Source organism: Ictidomys tridecemlineatus, chromosome 13, assembly GCF_052094955.1.
Source record: "Ictidomys tridecemlineatus isolate mIctTri1 chromosome 13, mIctTri1.hap1, whole genome shotgun sequence".
NCBI lineage: Eukaryota > Metazoa > Chordata > Mammalia > Rodentia > Sciuridae > Ictidomys > Ictidomys tridecemlineatus.
The window spans coordinates 36,708,952-36,721,074 of NC_135489.1; the positions used below are offsets into that span (position 1 = coordinate 36,708,952).

Genomic DNA, 12,123 nt, shown 5'->3' on the forward strand with positions numbered 1-12,123 from the left:
TCTGTGTCAGCTCCTTCTTGTGTCCCCTGTGGTCTCTATGGGAACAGCCTCTGGGTGAGGAGAGAAGAGCATCTTCAGGATGTGGCCTGCTCTGTTGAAGTGCTCAGCCTGGAGGCTAAGCATAATGCTTGAGCTCATTTTGTGCAGTTCAACCCTCTTTCCTCAATGGATTTACAGCGCAGAGCCAGAACTTTGTGTTTTGATACATTTCACTGATTCATGTATTTACAGAATTCTGCATCTGTAGAATGTTGTAGTGTTCCCACTGGTTTGCTTTCAGTTTAATAAGATGGCTGTAAAATAAATATAAGCACATAATACACCTTGTGACTGTGTGTTATGTAGACGCTGATGCATGTGAAATTTTCCTTTCTATCTTATTTTAAATTAATCTGTCAGAGCTACGTTGTTGCAGATATTGACTATTTTCTGGGGCCATATCCATTTAAAATATCCCGTGCAGATCAACAGGAAAGGTGAAGAGGAAAATAAAACGGGAAAATAGCAAAGCTATGAGAAAGACAAGATCTTACAATAATGTCAGTGTTATGGCAATCAATGTGTATTATTCTACTCAGATTTACTCTGCTGTTCTTCCTCAACTAATGCCCACAGGATGTAAGATGACAAAGACTTTGATGGCCATTTTTAGTTTCTATGTAGGTTCACATAGCACCTTTGCTTTATTTTGCAGGTTTACCACTTGCAGTGAGGATCATTGAGAACACATAGGAACTCAGAGAAAAGTGCCTGTCCTGTACCCAGTTTCCACCATTGAAGTGGCTGTGGGCACAATGGTGTGAGAGAAGGTCTCTACAGACCTGTCCCCAGGGGCTCCCATGCAGCATGGAGGGTTTCCCATCCCTTAGGAAAGCCCCTTTAGAGCCTTTATGCAATATTCTTTGGTGCTTTCCTCTCATCTAACTCTTCCTTCAACTCCCCAATCCACCCCAACTTTCCCATCAGGACCTACACCTAAATTCCCTTCCTCTGTCTCATTCTTTGACTATTGTAGGACCATGCACAGCCAATTTCACAAGGGTAAGTTCTCTCTTGCTTCTCCCATATCCTAAGGTTTTCTCTGGTTTGGGCATCTGTGGATCTGCCCCTCTTCCACCTCCTCACAGCTCTGCTAAGTAGCAATGAGTGGTCTGAGATTGTTGGGTTAAATATAGGACAGTGGGAATGATTGATCGGTCCAGATTCCACTTCTGCCACCTACTGTGTCATCTTAGCAGTTATTAACATCTCCAGGCTTTGGTTTTTATCTGTTAATTTGTTCACCTCCTCTAGCCAGCCCCTCCTGTGGCTGACTCCAGTCAAAGCCACAGCATCCTGAGAAATATGGCAGGCAAGGCGTGACCCTCCGTGTTGAGAACACAACAGGGCAAGGGAGAGGGATACACTGGAAGGTGGGCCACCCCAGGACCAGCACTCAGCTCTTCATGCTTTGCATCAGGCTCATTTATGTAGATGTCTGCCTACTAAAAATAAGCTGCTCAAGGACCAGAAATGCATCGTCCTCTGCTGCATGTCTCCTGCCCCCTTGCACACAGACTCAACTGGGTTTAACGTGTCCAGTGAGTCAACTTACCAGTAGGAATTAACTAGACTTCTCTCCAGAAAATATGTATGCATTTGGAGTTAAATTGTCTAGTCATGTAGGAATCTATTATGTCAATAATGGACATGGGTAGAGAGGAGGGGGACTGGAAGAGGATCAACTAAGAATTATTTATAGTTCTTCAAAAACCCCTACTAAACTTGACAAAGGGGAGGCAAGTTTGGATGGCAGAAAAGGAAAATGAGATGTTGAAGAGAACAAGTTTTTAATGAGAGAGGACAGTAGTGTCATGGGCTCCTGAGCAGAGAGACATAATCTGGTATGAGTTCCTGAGATGAGAGATCAGAGTAGACAAAGATGACCACCAGGGAAATGAAGACGCAAACTGTGGGACTGATATCAAAGGCAAAACCACATTTAATTTACTTGGCTATATATTGCCTTAAATAAACCCCATAAGCTCTTCCCTCCATTTGGATTTATCTTTTCCACAGCAAAAAAAAAAAAACCCTCTGTCTTCATTATTTAAAACAGTGCCTGGCATATGAATATGTCTTGGTTATGCATAATGTAAGGGGAAGAAACTTGCAAGTGTAGAGCAATGGTTACCTGTAGGTCAGCACTAAGCCTGAAGCTAGAGATGTACAACCATCTTTGTCTTAGTTGACTAACAAAATCCCTAAGACTAAGTGACTTGAACAAACATGTATTTTCTAATAGTTGTGAAGGTGGAAGTCTGACTTCAGTGTGCCAGCACGGTTAGGTTCTGATAAGGGTCCTCTCCGCGGTTGCACATGGCCTCCTTCATGCTGTGTCCTCCTGTATGGAGAGAAAAGAGAAAGCCCTCTGGTATCTCTTCTTAAAAGCTCATTAATCCCATCAAGAAGCCTCACCCTCAGGACTTCATGTACTCTAAGAATCCCATGATGACCTCATCTCTGATACCATCACATTGGGGGTTGAGGTTTCAGCATATGAACTTTGTGGGGCATCATTCATTCCATAGCAAACATGTAGCACCATATTTCCTCTGGGATCAGGCAAGCTCTTTGGGGAATCATGGAAAACATTAGTATTTCTGTAATCATCCTAAAATGGTCACTTTAATGTAGGAAAAGAAGAATAGGAAAATTGATCTTCTCACAACTGAGAAATACTGTTCTTCATGACTGTGACACATTGTATTACATTCTCACCAATTACCTGTTCCCTTTACTTTCTACCAAAGATATAGACCATACTTTCTCATTCATTCCTTTTAGTCTGGTCATATAATTTGCTTTGGCTGAGAGAAGCTTAGCTGTAACATATTCCACATATAAGTTCATTCTTAGACTATGCTCGTATAGTTTGGTTTGAGATATTTGTGACTACGTTCAATTGAGAAAAGCAGGATGTGGACAGGGGCTACTCCTTCAAACTGGGTTCCAAAATGAGAAAACTCAAAAAGCAGAACTGAGTAATACGTGCTGGAATCATAATCAATGTGGACTTGGAGACCTCAGGTATTTTGAACGTGAAGTAAATGTTTGCCACTGTTAACTGCTAAGGGAACACACACACATACACACACACACACACACACACACACACACACATCTGTTATAACAAATTACTACAAATTTAGCAGCTTAACCAGCACAAATATATTGTCTTGCCATTCTGTAGTAGTACATTCTGATATGCATTTCCTTGAGCCAACATCAAGATGTTGACAAGGCCAAGGTGTCTTTGGAGGAGGCACTGGGAAAGAATTTACTTCCTTGCATTTTGCAACATGTAGAAGTTGCTCACATTCTTTGGATTGTGGGTCCTTCCGTCATCTTCCAAGCCTGTGAAATGGTACCTCCGATCATTCTTCCACTGTTACGTCTCCCTGAGTGTCTTCTAATTTATTTTTAACTTTTAAAGACCTTTTTTTGTGACTTTACTAAGTTAATCTGGTTAATTCAGGATGGTCTCCCTATTTTAAAACCAGCTGACTAGTAACCTTAATTTCTCTTTGTCATACAGACTTAACATACTCATAAATTCCAGGGATTGAGGTATGGATATTTTTTAGGTTACTATTATGCAGCATAGGTATTATAACCACAAATCACATAGTGTATTATAATTAAGGAATCAAACAAGATGGTCTTGTTCAAAAGACCAAGATCTAGAAGCTATTTTTAAAATGAATATAAAACAGCAGCTGTAAAATTGGGAGTTCATAACCCACTTCAATCTAATGTATGAAATATGATATGTCAAGAGCTTTGTAATGTTGTGAACAACCAATAAAAAAAATAAAAAATTAAAAAAAAAACAGCAGCTGCCTATGGTTGTTTGAAATCTCAAGGTAAGAAATAAAGCAGAATGGTATTAACTCTGACAACTTGGCTTCATGTCTAGTTCTGCCTTTAGCCTGTAAGACTTTTGGCAAGTCACTTGGTTTCTCTTAGTTTTCCAACCGTAACATGAAAATAATTACTCTAGTTCTATTTATCTTTCATGTTTATTGAAGGTATCAAATTAGATAATATAGTATTAGGACACCCCCCACCAACCCTCACGCACACCATACCACCACCACTACCACAACCAACACCATACTTTATTCTTTCTTTTGCTGTAATGACAGACACATAGTATGAATAGTAATCAGTTCATCAATTCAACTTTGCCCAAAATTACTTTTTAAAAAAGGTCATACTTTATATACATGCATATGTACATTTGCAAGCTTATAACTATTGTGTGAGTATAAGTTAGGCTAATTCACTTTTTATTGAAAAATAATTCAGCTTCCAGAGATGCAAACTTTCCTCATTTCTTCATCAATGGTAACTGTTAAAAATTATTCAGTAATAAGTAAGTAAAATTAAGGACCGACTTGCTGATTTAAAGTCATGTGAATAGAAACAAATGTGTATATGCTTGTGAACATTTTGTTCTACATTGAGAATATTTTCCTGTAATCTTTTATATCACATTACAGCATGGCATTGGTAGTTCTAACTTCAGTTATAGGTATGTCAACAAGAAATCCTCTAATGGAATGACCATATGACATTGTATTTTCCTTTGCTGGAAGTTCTGCTGGGTGTTCATTGCCTGACCATCTTGGCTGTCTCCTAAGGCATCCCCAGCTAAGCGATAGGCAGATGGTAGCTCTTCTTCCTCTCTCTGCATCTGCTGAATGGAAGAATTTATCTTCTCGTTCCACATATGTCCATAAGAAAGAAGGATATTATAGACACACAAAAAATGTCCATCTTTCTCATCTTCTGTTCTGTTAGTCTGCTTTCACATAAGCTTTACAATTTAGATATGCTTAATTAAATGCACTCCAGTATGTATGTACTTGTGGATGTACCCACAAAACATATGCTATTATTTTAGAACAAACTGATACTTGTCCAGTGACAGAACCGTGTTTTTAATATACTGTTTTCAAGAGAACACAAATTTGTCAGTTGGAAAGCTATTTTTTTCCCCCAGAAAAGCTATGCAATCAGAAAAAAAAGCATCCCTTGTTATGAATGTTTCCCATGTTCAAGATAGGAGCCTACAACCATTGGATCAACTTTGAAATTATTCTAAGCTGTGTTAAACACAAACATAAGAATTAATCTAAAACCTAATGCTAATGGGCAGAAAAAGTCCTACGATACTCAAAACTTTGCAGGAGGAATACCAACTAAACTAACATCACATAGTGGCTCAGAATGGAACTGCATTTCCCCAAAAGTGAAAAGCCCAAGCTGAGACTGAAATTATTTTGAAAATCCTTGTGTAATAAAATGAAATATTTCTGCTCCTTTGCCCAAATTCAGTATATAAAAGTTTTGAAATAATTTTTGTTCTGAAGTTCATTTTGGTGTTAACTATGATATTCATAAGTGTTACATTTATTGTTCTCATTCTTCATTTATCATTTAGATATTGCCTATCTAAAGTAACAGAATGAGATATCTAACACAATACCTAAGATTATAAACATACTCAAAAAAATTCATAACTTGTGAAGAAAAATATATAAATATAACATCTTACATGAGGCACAGTGGAATGGTTTTTCTAGAAGGAATGTAGAATGGGAGTGGGAGTTGATGATAAGGGCGGGTTAATAAATAAATAAGTAAATGACTAAAGCAAGAGGAGTATTTAATATGCTATGAATTAAGAAGTATGATTAAACTCTATACTGAAGTTCCAAAAATACTAATTTGTTTACATTTTAGTTTCCTTGGGGACAGTGGTTCAATTTTGGTTGTAAACTATAAAGACCTAGGAAGTTTGTTGTTTTAAATGCCCTCAATAATTTTATGATTTGCTAAGTTTACTGTAGAAATTATAGATATGTGTATTTTTATGATTAAACATCAAGAAGTGAACACATCTGTGTATCTAACATCCTTGGCAAAACATAGACGACCATATATATTCTCAACCCTGATTTTCCTTCTTGCCAGACATTGCTACTTTTAAAAGCAGCAGATGTGGTCCTAATATTTGCACAGATTGAGGACCATCCTTCTAGTTCATAATCAGGCTGATATTTTATGGTGTTCTTTCTTTTGCATTTATTTTTTTAAAATTATATAATGTTTCTAGTGTCATTTGTTCATAGTGGATAGGGATGTTTTGTAAATCTTCTTGGTCCTTTTGTGTTAAAAATATGTTTACTTTCAGCTGTACAGAGGTGCACCCCTTTATACCTAGTGGCTTAGGAGGCTGAGGCAGGAGGATCGCAAGTTCAAAGCCGGCCTCAGCAACTTAGTGAGGTTCTAAACAACTCATTGACATTCTGCCTCTAAAATAAAATAAATACAAAAAAGGGCTGGAGATGTGGCTCAGTGGTCGAGTGCCCCTTAGTTCAATCCCTAGTACCAAAAAGAAAGAAAATGTTTACTTTTCTCAAATTTTATTGATAGATTAACTATATAAAATGGTTTTTAGAAATAATTTTCCTGTCTAAATTTGATAGCATTCTCCATTGAAATTTCCAATTCTGCTGAAATATGTTTGATTTCATTTGTTGTACATAATTTTTAAATTTATCTTTTCTCTGGAAAATGCTGTGATTTCCTCTTTTTATTTACCTGAAATTTCACTGTAATTACCATTTTTTTCTGCCATATATTTCATCCAGCATCCAATACAGCCTTTCAATCTAACACTTTTTGTATTATTCTTTTGATTATTTTCTTTCCTTCTTAACTTCTCCTTTAATACTTATTAAATTAATACTCCAATTTAATTATATTATGCCTCCAAAATTGAATTGCATATTGTAAATATTCATTATATATATATATATTTTTTTCTCTCTCTCTATTAGGGAAAATATCTTAAACATAATCTTTCCAATACTAAACTTGGTCTTTCTTGATTATATTCTTATTAAGTGCATTGACTGATTTCTTTTGTAATTGCAATTAAAATTTTAATTTTTACAAACTTTTATTCTCTGGTGTTTCCTTTTTTGCAGTAATCTATTCTTGTTTTATGGATGCAATATCATCTTAAACTTCTCCGGGGGGATGAATTAGAATATTTTAAGCTTTCCTTTTGGCTTTCACCTTGGTTGTTAAATTATTTGTTTTCCTATGGGGATAATTGTTTGGTTTATTCATTTAGGTTATTTCCATAGATGTTACTGGTTTTCTTCCAACCTGTGTTGTTTCTTAGATATTGGTTTGTATGTTTTGAAAGAAGGATTAGTACATCAAAGTACATCTGTTATGTTTTGCTGATAGACCCTCAATTATGAGATGTATGTTTTTCTTTTATGTGTTGGGGGCTCTTTTTTAAAATATTTGTTTATTTTTTGTTATTTTAGGTGGACACAATATCTTTATTTATTTGTATGTGGTGCTGAGGATCGAACCCAATGCTTCTCGCATGCCAGGCCAGCGCGCTACCACTTGAGCCACATCCCCAGCCCCTTTTGGGGGCTCTTATATGTCAGTTATGTATTGTTTTGTAGGTCACTGAGCACAAAAGAATGGTACAGTTTGGCTGACTTGAGACTCGTGGTATTAAGACTTTGCTCCAGGATTAAAACTCTTTAGTGTGTATCACTCCTGAGTAGACTGGCTTCTGCCCCTTCTGTCCTCAGCATTAGCTTCAGGTATCTAAATCCCCTCTCAGGCTGTGCTTAGCTTACCTCAGCTTTTCTTTTTCATAAGAATGTTAAATCCATTAGCGTCTAATGCTTTACTGCAATCTTATACTTCTGATGTATAGTAATTTTATTATCACTGTCTCAATGTATTTTCTAACCCATTTTCAGATTTTCTCTATAACCCCATTTATTTAACAGCAAACTTAAAATTCCAAGTGCATGAGTGATTAAAACTAGATTTTAAAACTAGTTTCCAATTTATAATGAGGAGTTTTATTTAATAAACTATATAAAATTTAAAAACAATTTTATATGGTTCACTAATTGATCAAGTTTTGTAAATACTCCACATTTGAAGTATATTTTTTCTTTAGAACACGCTTGTTAATTGTGATATTTAAGTCATATATCCTTATTAATATTTCATTTGCTTATTTTATCCATTACTGAGAAAAACTAGATTATAATCTGCTCTGATGACAAATGCGTCAATTTCACCATGTAGTTTTGACAATTTTTATGTGCTTAGAAGATGAACTTTTGGGTAAAGTTTCAAATTTTATATATTACAAGTGAACTGGAATTTCTATCATTATGCAAAGACTTTCTGATGCTTTAATTCAAGTCATGTAACCTAATTGCAAAGCAACTTTTGGCCTAGAATTTAATTTTAACTTTTCCTTTAACCTCAAGGGCAATTTTTGTTTAAATTTGGCACTTTCTTTGATAACCATGTCTTCTTGCATCCTAGGGCTTTCTTATGAAACCACTTGACTTATTCACTGCTCCTTTACTAAGATTTTTTTTTTCCTGGTGCTGGGAATCAAATCCAGGAACTCCTACATGCTAAGCAAGCACCCTGAGCTACACCCTCAGCCCTGTTGTTTCTTTAAATGTAATCCTTATGCCATCTTCATTTTAGCTATTGTTGCTTTTTAAAAAATGTCTGCATATCATCCTTATTCCTGGATGATAGCTTTGGGTGGACATAAAATTCTGAATGGCATACATTTTCTTTTCTTTGAAGAGATACACTCAGGTTTCTTCTAGCATCTTTTTTTTTTCTTTTTGAGAACTCAGCTGCTTTGTTTTTCTTCATTGCAAAAAAAAATGTCTTTTCTCTCTGATTGTTTTTAAAGTCTTTACTTTCTCTTTATTGGTCTTCAGTTCCACTGTAGTTCGTATATTATGTCCAGGTGTACATTATTTTTTTATTAATACTTTTGCAAATTTGGGGGGATTTTTTGAGTCTCAGAATTGCTGTTTTTATCAATTCTGGATTATTCTCAGCTATTTTCCGTTTGAATATTGCCTTCTATTCATTCTCTTTGTTCTCCTCACAGGAACTGTGATAAACTTATAATGACTTTCTTGCTTTATCTTCCATATTGCTTAACTTCTGTTTTACATTTTTATTTCTTTATAAATATATGTTGTTTTAATTTTGTAACTTAACACTCTCTTTCATGAATTCCCTTCATAGTCAGTGGTCAATATTTTGTGTTTAATCCATCTATTGAGTTTCTCATTTTAATGACTGAGTTTTTCATTTCTAAAAATTTTATTTAGAAATTTTGAAAAATTCTGCCTGCTCATATTTTATAATCTCTAATTACATATCATGCATTTGTCTATTATTTTTCTTTCAACTTATTTCTTCCATATTCAGTATTTAGTAATACTAATGAACACAATTCTTAGAGTATTATTTGGCAGGCTTTAAAAGTATTTTCTCCTAGGGTTGGAGTGGTAGAGTGCTTTCCTAACTAATATGTGTGAGGCCCTCGGTTTGAGGTTTGATCCCCAGCATCACACACAAATAAACCCTGTGTATTCATTCATATTCTCTCTCTCTCTCTCTCTCTCTCTCTCTCTCTCTCTCTCTCTCTCTCTCTCTCTCTCTCTCTCTTCTTCATGTGTGGGAATATTGTGAGGCTGCAGTTTGAAGGTCACTTTGGTTTTTTTTTTGGTGCTGAGAACCCAGGGGTGCTTAACCATTAAGCTACACCCCCATCCCCTTTTATCTTTTGTTTTAAGACAGGGTCTTTCTAAGTTGCTTAGGGCCTCTCTAAGTTGCTAAGGCTGACCTCAATTGCCTTAGCCTCCTGAGCCACTGGGATTACAGGCATGTAAAAGTCATTGCTTTCAAAAATATTTGTTCTGGTTTCTGCAGGTGAATATGGGATAGGATCACTTAACATTTGACTTATGGAAAGAAAGCTATGTAGCATTAGTTAACTTCTTTCCCAATCTCAGGTAAAGTTAGGCTCAAGCTTGAAGAATTTCAGGAGATAATTTTCTTTTTCTTTTTTCTATACATATTCATGTCCAAATATTCTACCATGTCCCTCCACTTCTTTTCTTTCCCATTTTTCTAATTTTCCTTGGGGAGTCTTGGGAGTTCAGCCCAGGGCCATACCCATGGTAGGCTAGAGCTCTACCGGTGAGTGACATCTCTCCCGCTTTTCCATTCAACCAAAGATTGCACTGCCTTTCAGGATCCCTGACTCTATGGGGTGGTTTCTAATTCCACCTTTCCTTTCTAAGTGCTCTCTAAACTGTAATTTTGATTTTTCTTTATGCCCTTGGCTCATTAAAGCCAAAGCTATATGTCACTATAAATGTCCCATTACCTCTTTAGATGCCTCCGAAAATTCCTAATTCCCTGCCAACTCAACCATGCATTTAAAAATTATTTTAAAAATATTTTATCCAGTGGGCAAACTTAATGGCCAGATTGTGGTTTCTAAATACTACTTTGGAGAATGGCAGCTCTAAGACTGGCTCAGGGAAAGTATACCGTGAGCCTGATATTCTTGCTCTGCCAAAAAGCAAGCAAGTTCTGGATGAATGGATATGTGGCGCAAGCAGCTAGGAATCAGTTTGGGAACAAGTTTAACATAAAAATATACAATGAGGGGCTGAGCGGTAAAGTACTTCCCTGGCACGTGTGAGGCACTGGGTTCGATCCTCAGCACCGCATAAAAATAAATAAATTTTTAAAAATGTTTAAAAAAAGAGAATGCTTTAAAAAAAGTATACTGACTAAAATTGACTGCAACCACCAAATACATGAAATCTTACAACTCCACCAAGGTGTCAGAGAGAAAGAAATGTGATCCATTGAGGAGATTACGCTACTAATTCCCTATCCTTAGAACTAGTAACTAAAGGAAAAGTGTATCCACTGGCTCAACTCTGGGGGATGTACAATTCCACCCCTAATAATGACATAAAACTCTTGAAAAACAAAAATGAAAATCCCTTAAAAAAATTCTAGTTAGAAAAGAAAGGGAATGAGAAAACTAGGAAATGATTATTTTGCAACCATGAGTTAAATAATTCAGAAAGGGGTTATCATGGAGGCTAAAAATCCTTGGGGGAAATGTTCTTGAAGAATAAGATATACAGGAGACCCAAGTATCAGCAAATACCCAAATCATTCGGTATTTACAAAAGGCAAGGGAAAAAAATACTTTTACAGAGCAGAGATCTGGGAGTAATCCTTTTGAGCACAGGATGAATCCAATCTCACTAATAATGGCCCTTGTGACATTGTGTGCTCTGATGAATTAGCACAGGAAAGGCAAAACGCATTCTTGCCCAAAGTGCTTACACCTGGATCAAATCAAGCCTGCTTCTCTAACTTTGTAATTGTAAGACATACTTGGGGTTAGAAAAACAAGAAAAATGACACCATGAGGGAGAGAACTTGTAGAGATTATGCGACCTTGTACAGTCACATTAGCTAAGACCCTTCAAAATGTCAAATGCACAGAAAAAAAAAAAGGTGGGAAGTATTAACTTAGTTTGAATCAGTGTCTCAAACAAAGACTGAAAAGTGTATTTGGAGAGAAAACTGAGAAATTTTGAAATAGACTGACAATTAAATGATTTTATAGAATTAGTGTGAATTTTAAAATATAATAACAATATTTATATTAGTCAGATTTTTCCAGAGAAATAGAATCAATAGGATATATATATCCTATTGATATATATATATATATATATATATATATATATATATATATATATCCTATTGATATATATATATATATATATATGATTTATTGTAAGGAATGGCCTCTTATGATTGTGGAAGCTTGGCAAATCCAAAATCTGATGGGGGAGGCTGACAAATAGGAGATTCAGGGGAAGACCTGCAGCAGCCAAGTCCAAAGGTAGTCTGCTGGTGAATCAGGAGGACACAAAGTTGAAGATGAAGTCAAAATCCATCTGCTGGAAGAATTTCTTCTTGCTTGGAGGAAATCAGAATTTTTTTTTCATCCTTTCCACCTAGTGGTGTTACTCATATTACATGTTTGTCCATGCACAGGAAATCAGCATTTTCTTTTAATTAAGCCTTGAACTGATCCAATGAGGTCCACCCATCTTAAAAGAGGCCATCTTCTTTGTTCAAGTCCACTGATTTAAATGTGATTTT

At 35.9% G+C, this 12,123-nt stretch overlaps 1 long non-coding RNA gene across 1 annotated transcript in view; it reads right to left on the bottom strand.

Annotated features, from left to right (window-relative positions):
- Window positions 1-1,963: 1,963 nt before the first annotated feature.
- LOC120886146 (uncharacterized) overlaps window positions 1,964-12,123 on the bottom strand; it is a 33,880-nt gene continuing 23,720 nt past the window's right edge. Inside the window, exon 2 of the long non-coding RNA XR_013429608.1 lies at window positions 1,964-2,383. This is a non-coding gene — a long non-coding RNA (uncharacterized LOC120886146). The remainder of the gene's footprint in view (window positions 2,384-12,123) is intronic.